The following is a 21,711-nucleotide window of genomic DNA, read 5'->3' as shown; positions in this document are numbered from 1 at the left end:
TTTTTGATTGAAAGTCTTGATTTCCAGTTTCATTGCTGCTGTGCTATTGGCTGTTAGCCCTTTATGAGACAATAAGAATCTTTCAGCAATGTTTTTTGTGCAAAGTCTCTGCATTAGCGTCAGCGATTATCACCTTAGTAGTCCTTGGAGATGCTGTGGGTATCTCATTATTGGATCTGTTCTTTTTGGCTTGTTGCTTTTTTAATCAGTCATTTCATTATGTAAATTGAGTATGTTCTCACTGGAAAAGAGGTTGAGAGGTGATATGATTTTTTTTTAGGATTCTAAAGGAACTAGACAATGCTATTCATCTTGCCCAGAACAGTAGAACCAGTGGACATGGCCTGCACTTGAAGGGGGATAAATTTATAAGAGGGCTAATATATATTTACCTAACTGCCACAAGTGGGACAGTGCTACCAGTGGCAGTCAAGGTCAGCATCGCTCTTAGCTTCTTCCAGGCTATCAAAGGAGATGAGTACAGCATCTTATCAAAGTTACAAATGACATTCTATGTGACTGTTAGAAAAGTAAGCTATCCTTCCTCATCCTTCTTGACCTGAATGCAGCCTTTGACATGGTTGACCACACCGTGCTTCTCCATGATTGTCCAGCTGGGTGGGACTGCTTAGCCAGAGAATCACCTGCAATGGCTTCTCTTCCCTCTTTCAAGGATCTATCCTTTGCCCCCATCAATTTCTCATCTACATGTTGCTTCTCAGCAACATCATGAAAACATAGTGTCAGTTTCCACATGTACGCTGACGACACCCAGCTCTACCTTACCACAACCTCTCTCAACCCCTCCACCGTCTGTGCTTGTCTGACATCCTGTACAGGATAAGCAGAAATTCCCTTCAACTAAACATTGGAAAGACCGAAGCCATTGTCTTCAGTCCCTGCCACAAACTCCATCGCCTAGCCAAAGACTCCTACCCTCTCCGGAGCAACTGTCTGAGGCTGACCAGACTTCACAATCTTGGTGTCATATTTGATCCTGAGATGAGCTTCTGACCACTCATCCATACCATCACTAAGACCGCCTATTTCCCCATCGGTACCATTGTGCAATTCTGCCTTGCCTCAGCTTATCTGATGCTGAAACCCTCATCCATGTCTTTGTTATCTCTAGACTTAACTATTCCAATACACTCATGGTCAGCCTGCCACATTCTACCCTCTGCAAAGTTGAGCTCATGTAAAATATTGCTCCGCATGTCCTAACTCGCACCAAGTCACCCCTGTGCTCACTGGCCTGCATTTGCTCCCAGACAAGCAACATCTTGATTTTAAAATTATTATCCTTGTTTTCAAATTCCTCCATGGCCTCACCCCTCCCTATCTCTGTAATCTCCTCCAGTCCCACAACTGTCCAAGATATCTGCACGCCTCATTCTGGCCTCTTCAGCATCCCCGATTTTAATTGCTCTACCATTGGCGGCTGTGCCTTCAGATGCCTAGGCCCTAAGCTCTGTAATTCACTTCCTAAACCTCTCAATCGCTCTACCTCTCTTCCCTCCTTCAAGCTGCTCCTTAAAACCTGCCTCCTTGACCAAGCTTTTTGGTCACCTGCCCTAAAATCATCTTATGTGGCTTTGTGTCAAATTTTGTCTGATAACACTCCTGTAAAGTGCCTTGGGGCATTTTATCATGTTCAAGTCACCTTATAAATGCAAATTGTTGTTGTTTCTTCATATATCTTAGTGGTGCCATTAGTGCAATGCCCCAGCTTCCTTTGGGAATAGGAGCCTCCAGCTGCACTAAGCATCTGCCAAAGTATGTTCAGCTCTGTCTGCAGGTGGCAAGATCGAGAAGTGCTGATTGGGTGAGGACTGGAAGCTGGTGAAGAAGTTAGTGAAATGTCTGACTCGAAGTCCTGTGTGTGCCTGGATGGATCCTGCTCCTGTGAAAACACCTGCAGGTGCTCCGACTGCCGATGTCCCACCAGCAAAGCTGGACACTGCCGGAAAAGGATGCACGAACTGCGCCAATGGCTGTGTGTGTAAAGGGAAAACCTCTGACAAATGTAACTGCTGCTCCTGAACAACAGGCCCTTCAGGCACAATATATGAAATATATAAGCACTGTGAACCTCAATAGCTTGGCATCTTTCTAATCACTTTGGATAGGTAATTCTTATTGGAAAATTAATCAGTGCCAATAATGGTGTGGGACAAAATATAATTTATAACAATTGGCAGAATGACTCGAGAGAACCTGAGTGCCAGCAGGAAAGAACTAAAAAAAAAAGTTGAGAGAAATCAGAAATACGCCTACTTTTCCATGACTGCTGCCTAGCAATTGTGGGTGTCCATTTTACATGGGTGCAATTGCCATGGGCCCTTTCAGCAAGCAGGATGGACACATCCCTCAATTAATAATTAAAAGTGGAACCTAAGTGTTGGAGGCAACTGTTTCCACTGGTATTCGTCCCATCCACCAAAAGCTACATTGGGGTACAAAGAGGCCGAAAGGATGGGCAGCCAGCTTTCAAAAATCCAGACCCCGCCTGAACTGATTAGATATTCAGATTCAAGTTTCCTCCCAGAGGCAAGTTGCTAATCTTACTCTCAATCTGCATCACAATTCCAGTCCTAGGGCCTTTCTTTATCAGTGTCTCAATCTCCATCTCATACCTCCTGTTTCAATCACAGAGGAAAAAGACCAAACATGGGAACAAGAGATTTGTGTATTTCGAGCACACCACGTAATTGGTCAGACAACAATTGATATTGATGGCATTTGTGGAAATATTGAGTGAACACAACTGTTTTTGTTTTAATCTGGAAGGATGGCTTGTATAATGGCCTAATTTAAAAACAAAAATTAAGAGATGACAAATGTGGCATCCAGTTCAGATTATGTTTTAGCTTCTTCCCAAATGCATAAATCACACATCCCTTTACCAAAAACTGGAATTCTACAGATTTGAATAAGTTTGACTGAATTGGTTATGCTGTCATTTATGGAAGGTCTTTTCAAATCCAATATGTGAGTCGAGGAATTGAATAATATTATGTTAGCTGCTGTGTCTTTGCGGCTATTTTAAATGGACTAGCTCTCAGTGAATTGTGCAGCAAACCTTTTCAAGCTTCTGTAGAGTTCCTTTGATCTAAACACCGGATAAAGTTATGTAGAATCTACAGCAAAGAAATAGGCAATTCGGTCCAACTGGTCTATGCCAATGTTTCTGCTCCATACAAGCCTCTTTCCATTCCTGTTCTGATCTTTTCAGCTTATCTTTCTATTCCTTTCTTCCTCATGTGCTTACCTAGCTTCATCTTGAATGCATCTGTGTTGTTCACCTCACTTTCTAATCATGCTGATGGATGCAGGTGACCTAAGTCTATTGACAGTAATCCATTAAAGTGAATGGCATACCAATGGGAAAACCTAGGCCAATATTTTTTAACAATGGGCAACCTGATAATTCAGAATAAATCACTACCTACCTACATTACCCGGATTCTCCTGAAAGATCCCACCCGAAATCAGAGAATGATGGAAGTTTCAGGCAGTGGAGCCAACCACTGCTTCGATGCCTGACCTGTATTTCCCCCTCACTGCTGGGACCATCCCTGGCCTGTTTCTTCCCCGCCTCCCATCTGCAAATACTGGTGTGGGCCATGTTCCCAGAAGATTTTCCTGCCATCCACCTGTTTTACTGCCAAGTCCCAGGGTACAGGTGGAAGATGGCAGTAGGGCCTGGGAATTGGGGGAGATGGCCCTAAAATTTCCTCCATGGAAGAAGAGGATGTTATAGCACCTGATCTCCCTTCATTTCACCCCCAACATTTGCCTACTGAAGGCCTGGTCTTGGCTGAGATACATGAGTGTGCCATTTCTCCCAAACTTTAAGGCCTTGGTCTTAATGCCGCAGCTGTTTCTGCTGGTGCCGCAGTGGCAACCTTTACAGCACTGTCAGAATTTTCCTCTTCTGCAGGCGTGGAGACCCTCTTTACATGAGCAATCGCACAGTTTATCAAATTACACTTGACTGAGGAAAATGGATGAGGTTATGGTGGGTTCACAGTGGCATAGAAGTGGAGAAACCAGCCCACTTCGTTCACGTCAGATTGTTTAAAATTAGGAAGCAGTTTTTCTTTTCATTTTAACTAATGAAGTTAATAATAAATTGATCTATGACTATTTTGCTAATATGGTTTAGGAACCCATTGAAAAATAAGATATGAAAGGGTTTGTGGTAAAGTTAGCACATTTATTAAATATGAGGAATAATATTGAGACAGTACTAATTGAATGGATTATTAACATCTGCCTAAGCTCCTAAATTTGCTTCCAATTCATGTCAATGCACAGACCCAAGAGTAACTTTTTTTTTTACTTGTTAAGTCGCAATTTACTTGGATCGTGTCAAATTCCTCAGGAATTATTTCATTTCAATATCACGTTAATTTCCTCAATTTAAAGTTAGTTTCAGTGCACTGGAGGGAATGAATAGAGAGCCCATAGTGATAAGAAATTGCCTTAAGGATTAGTCAGTAACCAGAGGTCATAGATTGAAAATAATTGGCAAAAAACCTGAGGGGAAATGAGGAACATTGGGTAGTTAAGATCAGAAATGCACAATCTGAAAATGTGATGGAAGTAGATTCCATAGGGACTTTCAAAAGGCAATTCATTTGCATGGTTATAAAGGAAAAGCTAGCGTGTGGGACTTAATTGGACAGCTCTTTCAAAGATCCAGCACAGGCATGATGAACCAACTGATGACCTCCTGTGTTGTAAGATTCTATGATTTTTTTTCAGTAAGCTTTCTAAGCATGGGCATTGCTTCAAGTCTGGCATTGCTTTGGAATGAGAAACAGCAGGCCAAAGCCAGGAACATATTGTAAGAAAATTGAGCTTTGACAGGAATGCAATCTTAGCTCTGTATCAGCTTTAGGAACCAGAGCTACAGCCACTGAACAACATCTGATGGTACTGTTGGGGATCGTGAAAGGACCACTAAACATATAGCACCTGGGAGCATCCAGATACCAACCAGATAAGTGCTCCTGAGATGCATTATGCAGTTGACCAGTGCATTACAGGTGTAATAGATGCCCTCTCTTAAATGAAGTTCAGCTGTGGCATGTGGCATACAACATCAGCACCAGGCAGACCCCCCCCCTCCCCCACCCCCCCCTTTGCAAGTAGTGCGACATTCTCAGAGTGCCAGCTGCCATTGATGAAGCTTATTTTGCCATTCAGGCACCTGCAGAAAATGCTCTCTTAATCAACAGAAAGGATTACTGTCTTCCGAACTTCCAGATGGAATGTCAATAGCTTGCTAGCTCAAGATAACAAACTAGAATTGGGACTTGTGTGGTCTACCTCATCTGTGTAAAACGTCAATTAGTGCACAATCTTCCACAGCTGCCAGTATGCATATCTGCCTTGTAATAGTACAGAAATGTCCTCATCACCTATCTTTATTGCTTGACTTACAGCTAAATTCAAGCTAACAATACATTTGTGTGAAATTATTCAGACAGACATGGCTACATCCTCTTTAAATAGGCATTCTGCTCTTGTTATATAACTGCCAGTGGGTAATCAAACCCTTGTATCGCAGTGACATTATTAATAGTAAATTTCATTGCTGAACTCGGCATTTCAAAATGGCTATCTTGTTTCTCATATCGAATATAGTAGTTTGTTGAGGTTGCACCATCTGCCCATGTGATTGGTTTTCACACCTGATGGGTTCACTGCTTAGTAATGTGCATTTCTCTACTCCCTCACTGTTTACAGTAATATGAAGGACGTCATGGGTAAAGTAGACCTATCTCAATCTTATTTTCAGGTACAGGACTCCAACCCTACAGCCAGATTGATGTGTTGAGTATTATTCATGGTGCTAATTCATGGGTAATAGTGATTCAGCATCATTATTGATTTTCTGATTGGTTGCTTAGTGATACTTTAGTTGTAATACACTCAAAGCCTGTTCTTGAGTGTACTAACAAATGAGAGAAAAATTAATGTGGATTTAATGCATGGAGCAAATTAAATCCCCCAAAATTGGGAGTAATCTGGGTGTCACTTGTATTGGCTCATGCTATTGATTTTTAAAATTGTGAACATTAGTGACCTCAGTGAGCAACTGGCCTGAATAAGTTTTTAAGATGGATAATGTGAAGGAAATAATGAACTAAAACAGGAACAGTCAATACCCTGGGGTCCTTTACTGATCTTATTTCAATTGTGCATGTCACTCCAAACTTAGTCAAACTCAGTTATCCTGAATATGTCCTCAGCATCTACTATTTGAATACAAATTTAGAATATGGGCAGATAATAAGAAAAACAGAAGTGCACTTAAAATACATTATTCTTTATAACTGATCTCTAAAAGATGCACTGAGGATGAGCTTACTCCTGTTCCTATGCTTACTCTGTCAGTTTTACCAAGAAACCATTTTCACTTTGGCAAATAACTGTAGGTCCAGTATATTGAGCTGTAGCTTTGTGTGTTTGCATGTATAATTTTCTTCAAAAATATAATTTGATGAAAAAAGATAGGAAGATTGTATTTATATGGTGCCTTTCATGATCTCCTTATGTCCCAAACTCTTTACAGCCAATGAAGTCCTTTTGAAGTGTAGTCACTGCTGTAATGTAGGAAATACAGCAGCCAATTTGCACACAGTAAGCTCCCACAAATAGCAAAAAGAAAGATGACCTGATCCTCCGTTTTAGGTGTTAGTTGAGGGATAAATATTGGCTAAACACTGGGAAAACTCCCCTGCTCTTTTTCAAAATAGTGCCATAGAACTTTTTGCATCCACCTGAGAGCATAGACAAGGTCTCAGTTTAACATTTCATCTTAAAGACGGCACCTCTGACAGTGCAACACTCCCTCAGTACTGCACTGAGGTGTCATCCTTGATTATGCGCTCAAGTCTTTGGTGTAGAACTTGCTGGTGTAGCACAATCTGCTGACTCGGGAGAGTGCTGCCAGCGAGCCATGGCTAATTAACAAAATCCATTGTGAGACACTTGTCCAAAGTTATCTCCCAATTCTTCTTCTTTTAATTGTTCTGTATGTTTTGTACAGTAAAACCGTTCCCCCACAAAATGGACACCTGCAAAAATGCATACATATTGACAGTCCCAACTAACTTGCGTTATAATAGGTACAAACTGCCCCTTGAAACCATGGACATTCATAAATTACGAACTAGGAACAGCCTTCAAATCACCAGGTCCGTTTGCAACTAACAATACCTGACGCACAGATGAGTGCGAGGAAGCAACAGGTGTAAAAAAAAAAAAGCTTCCATATGCAGTATCTGTAGGAGGAGAGAAACCCCTCTTATCTCTGGAATTGAATGGGCGCTATCCTAGTGGTAGTCTGCTGCTATGGATGCTGAGTAAAGAACTCCCCATTCCACAAAAAACAAAATGACCAATATTCCCGCTAAAGGGGGCTTGGGTCTCCAGGGTGCTGCCACTAAATTATTTACATTGTGATTATAGGATTAAATTTCCTGTTGCAGCACACCTGATCCATAACATCACCTGACTTTCCCCCCCCCCCCGCACCCCCGTGACCACATGGAGCACATTCGGGAGGAGGCTGGAGAGTCACGAAACAGGGGAGGGGGGGAGGGGGTTGCGGTCTCCGCATCAAGGGGGAAAGATATGAAGACTGGGGAATGGGATTTCGAGGAGCGAAGGAGAATGAGACTAACAGTTGGGAGGCTGGGGCTCAAATGAAGTGATGGGTGGGCAGCATCATTCTCATCAGAGTCAGGTGCAGCAGCAACAGCATGGAGTAGGAGTATCACAGACAGGAGTAGCCAGTACAGTGGCAGAACCAAGGAGGAAGGTTCCTAAACTGAGGGCTTTTACACTGTGGGATTCTTCACTGCATATTTCCAATTTAAAACTGTATTAAGTGAAGAGCAGAGGAGCATGGGTGCAGGCTGTGGAAGTGACCGTGCAGGAGCAAAGCTCTGGTCAGACTGAACAACGGGGGCTCTCCAAATCCAACCCAAAATATGCGAGTGGCTGGAGAGAGCAAGAGAAAGTAAAGCTGGAGGATCACATCTCACTCCACCAATATGTCAGGTATTGATGAGCTGCTCACAACCCCCTCCCCACACACCAGCACTTCCAGCATTAACAGCTGCAGCACACCGAGGGAGGAAACCCTAAACAGGAGTCGACAGGACATTAATTTCCCCCACCCTTCAATTTGACTGGGATCTCACAAGCACTCTGGCCCTACAGCCCCCACCTCACCCCGTGCAGGGGTTGTCAATGTAGCAGAACACAGGAGCAGGACATCCCTTCCTCAATGGAAAGGAATCCCAGGATGGCAATAAACTGTGAAAACCAACAAACAGAAAATAGAACTGAAATCACACCCTGCTGGCAGAACTCCAGAATTGGGTACAATCCCAAGTGTGAGAGATAAAAAGAAGGAATGCTGAAGGAGATATAGCCAGTCCCAGGATATTTAGCTGACCTGGTTTACAGTACATACAATGGCCATTTTGAAAATAAGGAAAGCTGCAAATAAGGGATTGATACAAGTTCCTTAGATGCCCCAATTTACAGGTTTCACTGTAGATAAGTTTAATATGCTCCAGTCTGGCTTTAATTTTGTCTCTTACCAACACAATTGGTTAATTTTTCACCGTTTATAATTATGCCACATTGGTTATAAAGTGTTGGGCCCTAAATTCATCCAGGAGACAGAGTGCAGATGGAATGCAAAATGCATTAACTCAGCAGGAAGACGATGCAAACTTGCTAGTCCAGTTTACACAATGAAATTACATACATTAACAAGCATTGAAAGATTCTGTCCATCTTGTTTTAATTTCCTGTTCATTCCATTAGGCTGTGCTATCTACTTGTTTTATGTGATTGCAAGATCATTAATAGTGGTACAAGTACCTAACATCATTTCATGGCAGCCAAGAGAGCACATTTCAAGGTGATTTGGGAAAAATAAAATCAAAGATGCAGTGAATTTACATGCTGGCCATCTGAGTTCTAATATTCCACGAATCTGCCTACATAAAAGGATTTGTCTCACTGCTGTGATAATGCCTTAAGGTGTGCACATACCTCTTGTTTTACCAAATCACAGAGCTAATTCCACATTAGCAATCAGCATTATAAAAAGCTGTAATATTATCTTGAAGCACCTTTTTTAGGTGCTTCAACATTGAGGTTGTATATATTCTGAGTTTTAATTTTCTGCTTATGATTTTCAGATTATGTTTTACTGTGTTAGCAAGCACTTGGTCAGGTGGGTGGGTGAGGGAAAGCAGTGGATTTTAACCCCCAAGAACAGATGGGAGATATAAAAATTTAAATTTCTCAAACCTGACCCCAACCCACCCACTTCTAGCTTTAACAGATATGGGGGTGAGTGTGGGGAGGAGACAGGTGACCAATCCACACTCAGGAGGTGGTAGATCAGTAAAATCTTTTAAAGAGGCTGTATGTCTCCAATTTTACTTTTTTTTAGTTTTAACCTATGGAGGCTTGGGAATCCCAGCAAGTAAAAGGAAGCAAGGAGGGCTGGATCCTTGAGGTGAGTGTCTTTACAGTGCTGCTTGTGGGCAAGGGGGAGCGGAAGTGTTTCCCCAGGCATCTCCACGTTAACCTCTTTATGCCACCAGCAATTGGACTCCGTGATGGCTGACTGCTCCCATCACCCCTTACCCCCCACCGACTTACCATCCATCTGCTCACTGGATTCTTTCCCTTCTGATAGGGAGTCAGCCTATTAATGAATTAAATATTTTAAAACAGTAGGACTTGCAGGGAAATGCATCCATCTGGGTTTCCTATATGCGAAAGGCACCCACCCCAACCCACCCATCTGTTCCCAGCTCCAAGTAAATATCGGCCTCAGTGTGAAAGCAGACAGACTTGGTTTGAACAGAATTGATTTTTTCAATGAGCATCTTCCAACCTTAAGATTCTAAAAATCATTTCAAATATAAAATGGTGAAGCAAGCTTTTTCAGATATATAGTCATTGTTCATACACAGCGAATGTGAAGAAGTAACGGCAGATACTGATGACAGTCCTGCCGCTTCAATCTCAAGACTCCAAGAATGGATTAATTTAAAACAATCAACAAATGGATTAAGGATTTTATTGCTTTTTAATATTTAATTTAAATTCCATAGATATGAAGAAGTATATGGGTCACCATAAACTATAAGTGAAGTTTTAAAAAGAGTGATTGCTTTAGTGAGTTGGCGAGCAGTGTAAGATAGAATAATGCATGCTTCAAAACTGATCAGACAGGATTATCAAAGGATTCTTTAGGCTGCCCAGTTGTAGTGTATTATCAGTGTGCATGTAGGTAGATAATTAATATTTAATCTCATGTGGAGAAGCTGATCCTGCTTCTCTTCTAGTTTCGTCTTTGATTAAATACACAAGCTAAATCCAATTACTGTACCAGCACTGAAATGATAATTAACACTCCAAAGAGTTCTCATCCATTGATCCTATTTCTCTAGCTATGGGTGGAATCTAAAACTTGCCAAGTTCACATATTGTCACAATATTATTGTCACAAAATATTGTTTTGTTTTGCAATGATATGTTTCTCTTATTCCTCAGGAAGGTAATAACTTATCTAGCTAGTATAATTGCCAAACATTTGTTAATTCAGTTGGAGAGTGTGTAATACTGTGCCACAATGGCGTAACATGTTGAGAAAGTTCATTCCAATGACTGGACATTAGAGGTCCTGTTAAACTGCAGTTTTGAAAAGTTGAAAAGCTTTTTTGGGCTAGGAGAGCAATGAAGCTGCACAGGATACTGTACATAAAGACCAGATCAACTCAGGATCTGAGAGGAAGAAAATAGCACAACATGAAAAAAAAACTAAAGATGGGTACATGTATCAGCCTCTCTTAATGAGTACAAAGGATGTATTGAACAAATAAGGTAAGTCTGAGTCATTAACTATATAATAAATGAAAAATTGCAGTACTCATACATACAACACACAGAATTACATAGAATTTACACCACAGAAACAAGCCATGCAGCTCAACTGGTCTATACCAGTGATTATGCTCCACACGAACGTCTTCCCATTCTGTTTACTTCTTCTCAGCCCATCAACATATCCTTCTATTCTTTCCCCTTCATATAATCATAGAATTATACAGCATGGAAAGAGGCTATTTGGCCCGTCATATGTGCGGTAGCTCTTTGAAAGAGCTCTCCAATTAATCCCACTCCCTTGCTCTTTCCTCATAATTCTGCAAATTTTTCCCTTCAAATATGTCTCCAATTCCTTTTGAAAGTTACGATTGAATCTGCTTGCATCACTTTTTAAGGCGTTGTGTAATTTTTTTTCCCCTTGTGTCACTCTGATTCTTTTGCCAATTACCTTAAATCTGTGTCCTCTGGTTAGCGACCCTCTTGCCGCGAGAAACTTATCTAGCTTCTCCATAATAAATTAATAAAATAAATATTAATGAATTGCCAGGTGACAAATCAACTAGTCAGTAAGGAGATAAAGGGCATATATGATCAATACAACTAAATATGGAAGTTATGATTCATATATGCATATATAATTTTTTTCTTTATCCTTTCATGGGATTTGGGTGTCGCTGGCAAAGTGAGCATCTATTGCCTATCCCTAATCGACCTTGACAACTGAGTGGCTTGCTAGACCATTTCAGAGGGCAGTTAAGAGCCAGCCACATTTCTGTGGGTCTGGAGTCACATATAGACCAGACCAGGTAAGGACAGCAGATTTCCTTCCCTAAAGGACATTATTAAACCAGATGGATTTTTATGACAATCGATGATAGATTCACAGCACCATTACTGAGACTAGCTTTCAATTTCAGATTTTTAAAATTAATTAATTGAATTTAAATTCCAGCAGCTGCCATGATGGGATTTGACCTGTGTCCCCAGGGTATTAGCTTTGGCCTCTGGTTTACTAGTCCAGTGACGTAACCATTACACCACAATCTCCTCTTAATATATATACATATATTTTTTCTTCCTTTCCTTTTTGACCTCCTTGTCTCGAGAGACAATGGGTAATTGCCTAGAGGTGGTTTGTGAAGCAGCGCCTGGAGTGGCTATAGAGGCCAATTCTAGAGTGACAGACTCTTCCACAGGTGCTGCAGGTGAAGTTGGTTGTCAGGGCTGTTACACACTTGGCTGTCTCCTTACACTTCTGTTTCTTTTCCTGCCAGCTGCTGAGTCTCTTTGACTCACCTCTCTTCAACCCCGCCTTTATAGCTTTCCGCCAGCTCTGGCGATCACCGGCAACAGGCTCCCACGACTTGTGGTCAGTGTTGTAGGACTTCATGTCACGTTTGCAAAAGTCTTTAAAGCAGAGACATGGACGGCCGGTGGGTCTGATACCAGTGACGAGCTCACTATACAATACGTCCTTGGGAATCCTGCCATCTTCCATGCGGCTCACATGGCCAAGCCATCTCAAGCACCGCTAGCTCAGTAGGGCATACCTGCTGGGGACGTTGGCTGCCTTGAGGACTTCTGCGTTGAAGATACGGTCCTGCCACCTGATGCCAAGGATTCTCTGGAGACAGCGAAGATGGAATGCGTTGAGACGTCGCTCTTGGCTGACATGCGTTGTTCCGGCCTCGCTGCCGTAGAGCGAGGTACTGAGGACACAGGCTTGAAACATTCAGACTTTTGTGTTCCGTGTCAGTATGCCATTTTCCCACACCCTCTTGGCCAGTCTGGACATAGCAGCAGATGCCTTTCCCATGCGCTTGTTGATTTCTGCATCGAGAGACAGGTTACTAGTGATGGTTGAGCCTAGGCCGGTGAACTTTTGAACCACTTCGCCGATATTGATGGATGGAGCATTTCTGACGTCCTGTCCCATGATGTTCGTTTCCTTGAAACTGATGGTTAGGCCAAATTCATTGCAGGCAGCTGCAAGCCTGTCGTTGAGTCTCAGCAGACACTCTTCCATTTGGGATGTTAGTGCAGCATCGTCGGCAAAGAGGAGTTCCCTGATGAGGACTTTCCGTACTTTGGTCTTCACTCTTAAGACGGGCAAGGTTAAACAATCTGCCATCTGATCTTGTGTGGAGGAAATTTCCTTCTTTTGAAGACTTGAACGCATGTGAGAGCAGCAGGGAGAAGAAGATCCCAAATAGTGTAGGTGCGAGAACACAGCCCTGTTTTACACCTACACTGTATGGGAAAGGGGTCTGATGAGGCACCGTTATGCTGAATTGTGCCTTTCATATTGTCATGGAACGAGGTGATGATACTTAGTAGCTTTGGTGGACATCCGATCTTTGCTAGTAGTCTGAAGAGACCGCGTCTGCTGACTAGGTCAAAGGCCTTGGTGAGATCTATGAAGGCAACGTAGAGGGGCATCCGTTGTTCACGGCATTTCTCTTGTAGCTGGCGAAGGGAGAACAGCATGTCAATGGTGGATCTCTCTGTTCAAAAGCCGCACTGTGCCTCAGGGTAGACACGCTCAGCCAGCTTCTGGAGTTTGTTTAAAACGACTCGAGCGATATATATTAAAATACATTATATTGTATGAAACAAATCTATAATAAAGATCCAGACATGAGATTCTGCAGGATATCTCCAGGTCTCTCTCTAACTTTGTCAGTAGACCTGGCGGAACCCATGGAACAGCCATGTAAGTGGTTGCCTCCAGCCAGTTATTCAGTTTCCCTCGGGTTTCTGATCGTTTCCCGTTATTACAGCAGGAAACCAGGCACTAGTGGAGCACAGTGCCACCACTGGCAGGAGAATGTCATTATAATCGCAAGTTTAAATGGACAGTTTTACATTAAGAATGTGAACTTGGGAATTTATAATGTAGAGAGGGTGAGGGTAGAGTGTACGACTTTAAGGTGGTGACTGAATTACGCCCTGGTCTGATTAGCTCCTGCACGCTAACCTTGCTTCACCTGAAGACTACACTTAACCTATGTGCAGGGCTGCTCATATGGAACATATATGTACTGACAGAGAAATGTTAAGAGGTACGCAACAAGGAATGTAGTGTAAGTAATGTAGCAGGCTTAAGCAAATTCTGTATAATTCATAAGTACAAAGAAATGTTACTGCAGAAAATAATTTCCAAAGCTTGGATCACCTTGTCCTAAAAGGAGTCTCAATTTCAGAACTCGTACCCCTAACAAATATCCCAAAATCTACCCATCTCTAAAGTGAATAGGCCCAGCTTTTTAAATCTACTTAATTAACTAAGATTATTTAAGGTGGGAATTATCTTTGGTGCTCTCCTCTGAACCTTTTTCAAACCTCTATCATCCATCATATGAGGGGACTAAATCATTTTCTCCAGAAGCTGAGTTCAGTGTACCTGATGATGCCTCCTCTATCCAAGCAATCATAAAGAGCAACTCTTATGATCCGGTCAATTATCTTACCTATAACTGACATCTGAAAAGTTGGCCAATAGTTCTCTAGATCTTGACTTGTCACATTTCCTGAAAATTGGAACTGCGTGAACCAACAGAGCATTTCCAGACATTTGTGAGTTGTTAAAGATATGGGCAAGCAGCTTTCAAAGCATATTTCTCACTTCTTTAATCACCTTCAGGTGAATGTCATCTGGACCAGCAAGTCAATTTATCTTAAGGTTCGTTATTCTATCTGAAATATTCACAGTTTTATTATCTACAGTACAACCCATATCTGGCAGTAAGATATTGTTCAATGCAGTGAAGATTGATGTGAAGTAATCATTTAACACCACTGCCATGCTTTGGGAGCCCATTTGAATCTGTCCTCTGGTACCTTTCAATGGCCTTATACATTCCTTAATGGTCATCTGACTCCGAACTTGAATAAGGCTTTGGCCATTGTTACTGCAGTTGCTAACTATCTTCTTCACCATTGATCTCTTAACTGCTCTGATAGCTGCTTTTGTTTCTCTTAATTGCATACAATATTTGTCTCTATATTCCAGTGAATCACGTACCATTAAATTTTTTGCTTAAATTTAATATGTCCCTGCACATAACTAGTTAGTCATTTCAGTTTTGTTGTTCGATTCTTTTGGTCAGAAATCACAATGTAGCAATGGATTGTTTAAAATCTGCTACCAGTTCCTAAATTCAAGGAATTCAAAACAACTTTGGGAAAGGGGTTTTCTTTTCAGTTCTAAGTGAAAAGCTTGTCCCTTGTGTAATTGAACATGAGAGACAGACTGCAGTGGGGCCTTTATATCCCAGACAGAAACTTAAACATATGTTACTGTTCAAATTCATTGAACACTGATATGGTTGGTATCTCCTGAAAACATACAAAGCTCTTTTCCTATTTTGCTACATCACATAGAAGCAATTCAAGGAGACATTTTAAATTGGGTTGGAATAATTATAGGAACCCATTGACTCAAAGCAATTGGAAAGAATTTACACTGTCTGCAGAGTCCCAATAATGAAATGCTGCTCGTCCTCCTGCAGAGTAACTTGTACTATTCATTGTAGATCTTTGTTTTCAATTGCTTTAGTAGTGTTTCCAATTTTACAGAAATGTTCCAGCCAGCAGACTAATAGCAACGATCAAGCTGTCTTTGACTTTTGCCTTTGTCGGTTAATTAGTGAGATTTATTAGTTAGCAAAAATCTGATTATGCAGCAAAGGGCATTTAAATTTCATGACCAGGATACACTACAAATGTGAAAAGATACTAATTTAGGAAAAAACAACTAAAGGCAAGGATGCAAACCAAAATCGAAGTTAATGCTGTGCTTGTTAAATCCTTAGAAATAGTTTTATGCTAGAGAAGAGTGTGATTCATAAATGTAGAGTCATAAGAACATAACATATAGGTGCAGGTCTCCTCTACATTGGGGAGACCAAGCGCAGACTGGGTGACCGCTTTGCGGAACATCTCCGCTCAGTCCGCAAGCAGGACCCTGAGCTTCCGGTTGCTTGCCATTTCAACACTTCCCCCCCTGCTCTCATGCTCACATCTCTGTCCTGGGATTGCTGCAGTGTTCCAGTGAACATCAACGCAAGCTCGAGGAACAGCATCTCATTTACCGATTAGGCACACTACAGCCTGCCGGATTGAATATTGAGTTCAATAATTTCAGAGTATGACAGCCCCCCATTTTACTTTCATTTTTAGTCATTTTTTCTTCCTTTTTTTTACATTTTTACATTTTTTACAATTTTTTTTTTTGCATTTATTTCATTTCATCTTAGTCTGTTCAGTTTGCTTACCCACTGTTTTTTTCATGTTTGCACTTGCTGCTGTTCAATATTCAGTCCGTTAACACCTTTCCTGTACTAATGCTTTGTCCTTCAACATACCATTAACATATTGTTTGCCTTTGCTCCATGACCTTTTGGTCAGCTATGTGGCCTTGTCCAATCTACACCTTCTCCTTTGTTATCTCTTGCCCCACCCCCACCTCACTTGCTTATAACCTGTGACTTTTCTAATATTTGTCAGTTCCGAAGAAGGGTCACTGACCCGAAACGTTAACTCTGCTTCTCTTTTCACAGATGCTGCCAGACCTGCTGAGTGGTTCCAGCATTTCTTGTTTTTATTTCAGATTTCCAGCATCCGCAGTATTTTGTTTTTATATATAAGTGCGGGAGTAGGCTATTCGGTCCTTCAAGGCTGCTCTGCCATTCAGTGAGATGATGGCTGATCTTCTCCTTCGGCCACGCCTTCTTGCACTATCCCCATATCCCTTGATTCCCTTAACATCCAAAAATCTGTCCATCTCTGACTTGAATATACTCCACGATTAAGCATCCATACCTCTCTGCGGTAGAGAATTCCAAAGGTTCACAACCATTGGAGTGAAGAAATTTCCCCTCATCTCTGGCCTAAATGGCTGAAGCTTATTCTGAGACTCTGTCCCCAGTTCTATACTCCCCAGCCAAGGGGAACATCCTCCCAGCATCTAACCTGTCAAGTCCCTTAAGTATTTTATGTTACACTTCTCATGCGATCATGAGATTTATATGAGATTGCATCTAGACCTAGTCTACTCAATGTCTCCTCTTAGGACAATCCTCTCATCCCAGCAGTCAGTTAGCTCTGCATTTCCGAGATAGTCAGCTTTAGATAAAATGTACATCCCATTTAGAACATAATTCCAACACGCCAGATCCATTTGCTCCTTTGACATGAATTTCATTGAAACAAAGTATTTCCCTTTACTTTAGTTATGTAGCAGTCCTGATACAAGCCTAAAACTTGTATATCATTCTGAGCACCAAAGTCTCCATACGTGTCTCAAATTCTCAGTGTACTAGTCAACACACTTTCAACCAATGTTGACAGACAGAAAATGAACTTTGAACTGAGGGGACAAAAGGCAGCAACTCCAGATGGAATGGAGCTGTTTGAGTAGTTCAGTTGCCTATGACCTATTACATTTTACAACACTTGCCTGGAGAAATAACTTGAGCAGAAATCATTGACTTCAACTGGTTTCTTGGCCTACTAATACTACAAAAATGCTAATTAAAATAATTTTGTTTTCATTGAGAACCTTCCACAGCTGTTATAAGTCGAATCTGTCCTGACCAGCAGTGCGAAATGAACAGTCTGTCCTTGGGAGATTTATAACTCATTTACAACTTATCCAGTCGTTCCCACTGTCAGAAATATTTATCCCGTGTTATGATCATAAATCCGCATCATATTTAAATGTAATTATGCCAACAGTTCCTCTTATTTCACAGAAGAGCAATGTAGCAAAAATAACACAAGTGCTGCATGGAAATCTTTTAAAAATAACTTGTGCTAATCAAGGTGAGGGATGTTAGTGCTGCAGAATAAAATTCTTCCTATTTCAGGTTCCTAGAGGCTGATTTTAACATAACCTGCCCAGTGCGAATGGGGTAGGTGGGATATTAAAACAGTGAAAATGGAGTTGCTGTGCTGATCTCGTTGGAAATCCGCTGACCACCATTTGAATTGTGGATCTGACGATGATGAAAAATGCCTGTATTAATAAATGCAAATTGGGGTCCTATGATTTTAAGTGAGCTGGTCAGAAGTCTCAATCAATGGCAAACCCACTGAGCAAAACCTTGCAGGATTGGCTTCACAAATGGACTGACATGATGGGAAGCAGTATTTAAAGAGGCACTTAGTAGTAAGCACTAAGATAATGGAGATCTTTGAACTATTGTGCTTATTGAATTTCCAAGAGATTTCTGAGATTGGAGATTGCTTGTTTTTGACTTATTTTTTCCTTTTGCCTTACCCTGATTAAGCAGTCGCTGCTGGTCATGAGATCATTTTGCTTCATTGATTTGGATGGGGAAATAATAGAAGAAAGAGCAGCACCAGCGGCCTCAACAACTGGGATCATTAGTAGGTGGGCCTGTTAAAGCAGAATAGCTGAGGGGGCTGCTCAAAGAAGGTAATACTTCGACCGCAGGGTCTATAGGTCAAGAGTCTGTCTCCGGATGTGTCTGAGGAGCACTGCATTGGGATGGTGGGCTTCATAAGACCTGTGCAGCAGTGCCTGCTGTCTACTGGACCAAGTGGCCATGCTTTGCTAGTGGCTGTCAAAGCCACCACTGCCCTTAGATTTTTCACGCTAGGCTCTTTCCAGTTTGCTACACAGAATGTCACCCGCATTTCCCAGTCTACACGGCTGCACCATGCAGGTCACCAATGTCCTCATTGGCAGAGCAAAATAATACATTACCTTCCCCATGGATATCAACAGCCAAAATGAGAGCACGTTGAGATATACAGAAACAGTTGGCTTCCCTCATGTCCAAGGACATAATAGACTGCATTCATGTCGTATCAAAAAAACCAGAGCCATGAGTTTTAGTGGACAGAAAGGACTGTCACTGCATTAATGTATAACTGTTATTTAATCACCATAGAACAATCATACAATTTGTGCCAGTTTCGCTGGCAACTACTATGATGCCTTAATCTTGTGGCACCCATCAATCCCCCCACTTTTCCATTCATTCAGGTACGTCACAGGATGACTGCTAGGAGGCAAGTTATCTGCCCTACACATAACTGGTGTTACCCTTCTGCAACTCCACCACACCACACCTGAGTCTGGTGCAGTCACAGCCATAGGACTTCAGATGCTCGTGACCAGTTGCAGACTGCAGTTGTTCAGCTGCTTTCTGGCATGGTTACAGGTATTGGTTGAGGCAGTGACGAGGAAACAGACGTACTAACATTCTGAAAGAGGGCAACAATGTTCCTATTGCTACTCCAGTGGGGCAACAACTCATCAGTCCCACTAGTGAGATGAATGATACCTTGAAAACTCCTGTCTATTCAAGCCACTGGTCTTTTCAAGGTGGCATGTGCTCGCCTTCCAAAGTGGAGCTCAGAGCCTGTTTCCACTAAAACTGCAGAAGTGGTGAAAGTTGACTCCTGTTGTGAGGGCCTGGCTGCACTGTCCCTGGAGGTGGCCACATGCTCAGAGGTAGACAGCAGAGTGCTGATTCCCTGGGAGATAACACCACAGAGTGGAAGTGCGTCCCTCCACACTTTTAGGCATGGTCCTGAAACTCCTTGGTAGTCCTTCTAATACCTGGTTCAACAACTTATGTGAGACACGGGGTTTTCTTTATATAGCTGGAACGCCTAAAGACCTTAGCTCTATCTTCCTCAATACATATGGGAATCGACTGTACCCTCTGGAGAGCTGACTCTTGGGTTGTCCCTGCCACTGCTACTTCCTCTTGTTTAGTGCTGGGTACATCACCACTTACAGAATCCTCACTAATCTCTGTGCTGGTGCTACACCCTAGCTTCCTCTGAAAGTCTGTCCTTATTAGCATGGATAATAATCCAGCATGGCTGGATAATTGCAAATGACGTGCATCATAATGCAGCTTGACATAGTTAAGCTGGTTGAATGTGCATGTTTGTGTGTAGAAGTAATATCCAGCCCGTTTCAGAAATAGGGTTGCCAACTCTGGTTGGAGGTATTCCTGGTATCACATGACATGACATCTACAAACATTATTATATTTAACTTATAAAGGTTGCACCCCTGTAGTTGAGTATTTTTGTTTGTAGTTTCATTCCACCATTGTGCAAGGAGTTCTGATGACCAAGCAGTCCCTGTGAGCAGGTGAAGAAGGGAAACCGAGGGTGTGGAAGGGGGGAAACTGAAAATAGAGGAGGGATTCACAGGAGAGAAACCAGAGGTAGGAAGAATTTTGATTCCACCAGTAACTAATAGTAATTCACTGAAATTGAACAGATAACTAATATTAATACTGGTAAGACTCAGATTCCTCTTATATTCAACAGTAATACCATTAACTCACTGATAGTTTATATGTAACTGGTAGCAATCGGTGTAACATCTCACTATCTAACCTCTAAGTAATCCTGTTACCTGCTGATGTTCATCTTGAAACTACAGCCAGAAATTCTCTTGCGCTGAACAAGGTGTGGTCAGGCTACCCTGTCAATACCACTTTTAACCGACCCCATCCCTCTCCCTATCTCCTTGGACTCTGGTTCTGTGTGAAAGTGACAGCTGTGAACTGGCAATCTGCCAGAGCTGATCTGAACGTAGACTTCTCATATCAAAACCAGCCATCGCAGACCAACTTAAATTGCACAAAGGGCAGTGGGCTCGCTGTTTGGGTCACTTCTCACAGGGCATATCATCCTAAACTCAGCTCAGCACCAGCATTTCTAAACCACAATCCAGGCTTAGACTGAATAAAGGGCAGTTTTCATAGAATGATCACAATGACATTACAGGAGGACGCCATTCAGTCCCTGGTGTCAGTACCAGTGCTGGCACACTCTCCTGTAATCCGATTCCCCACCAAATTCTTTTATAATCTTTTCAAATATTTACCACATTCCCTTTTAAAATTAAGTTCCCTCCTCTGCCTCAATCGCCACTTTTGGTGAAACATCCCATGGTTAAAAAAGCCCAAAGTTCAAAAAAAAGTTTTCTTCTGCAATGAGGTATTACCCTAGATTGTGTCAAATTCTCGGGAATCAGGCTTCAACCACAACCTTCTGAATTAGAGGCCAGAGTATTAACCCTGAGCCAAGGCTGACATTTGGAGTAGGAAAAGTTATATAGCTGGTCGTTTTAATTTAAACCATCCAGTGAGAAACTGATAGGATCAGGTCAGCCACCAGTCAGGCAGGGTGTAGAAAGGGCAGCTAACCCAATCCTGTCAAATTCCTGCTGGGCATTTTAGGTTGAAGTTACCCCCATAGTGGCAGAGAACAAGAGCTACATTTCAGAAATGGGAGGTAGCTGGAAATTGAATATCATTCTAGTGCAGAAAGTGTTTCTACAATGACCATTTGCAGCAAAAGCGTGAACATTACAAATATCCATTGCTTTCAAAAGTATTTTGTTCACACTACATTAAAAATAAGTGGCACAATCCTGCAATGTTATGTTGTATATGGTGCAATAATCTGTGAAGTCTAGATTATGGAACTTCTCCATTAATTTCTTGAATTGTTATGCATAGCCTGTCATGGTTGGCTGTATGGAAAGAGATATGGATCGCATGTATATCAGATCTTTTGCTGTGTTTAATGAAGGAGATGAAGGGCCGTTTTACTTAGTTTCATTAAAATTTAGTTTACAGCAAAATTCCAGTAGACAGCATGAAAATGCTGAACTGTCACAATAGCTGAATGTAATGATACATGAAATCAGAACTCTGCTGTTTTATCTGGTCTGTGCCACCAGGTCACAGTTTCAACAAGGAATTTATTTAT

At 41.8% G+C, this 21,711-nt stretch overlaps 1 protein-coding gene across 2 annotated transcripts in view; it reads left to right on the top strand.

Moving 5' to 3' along the window:
• xylt1 (xylosyltransferase I) overlaps nt 1–21,711 on the top strand; it is a 267,186-nt gene that overhangs the window by 197,600 nt on the left and 47,875 nt on the right. The window lies entirely within an intron of this gene.

This window comes from Heterodontus francisci, chromosome 24 (assembly GCF_036365525.1).
Source record: "Heterodontus francisci isolate sHetFra1 chromosome 24, sHetFra1.hap1, whole genome shotgun sequence".
Lineage (NCBI taxonomy): Eukaryota > Metazoa > Chordata > Chondrichthyes > Heterodontiformes > Heterodontidae > Heterodontus > Heterodontus francisci.
This window is presented reverse-complemented; position numbering and strand designations above follow the sequence as displayed.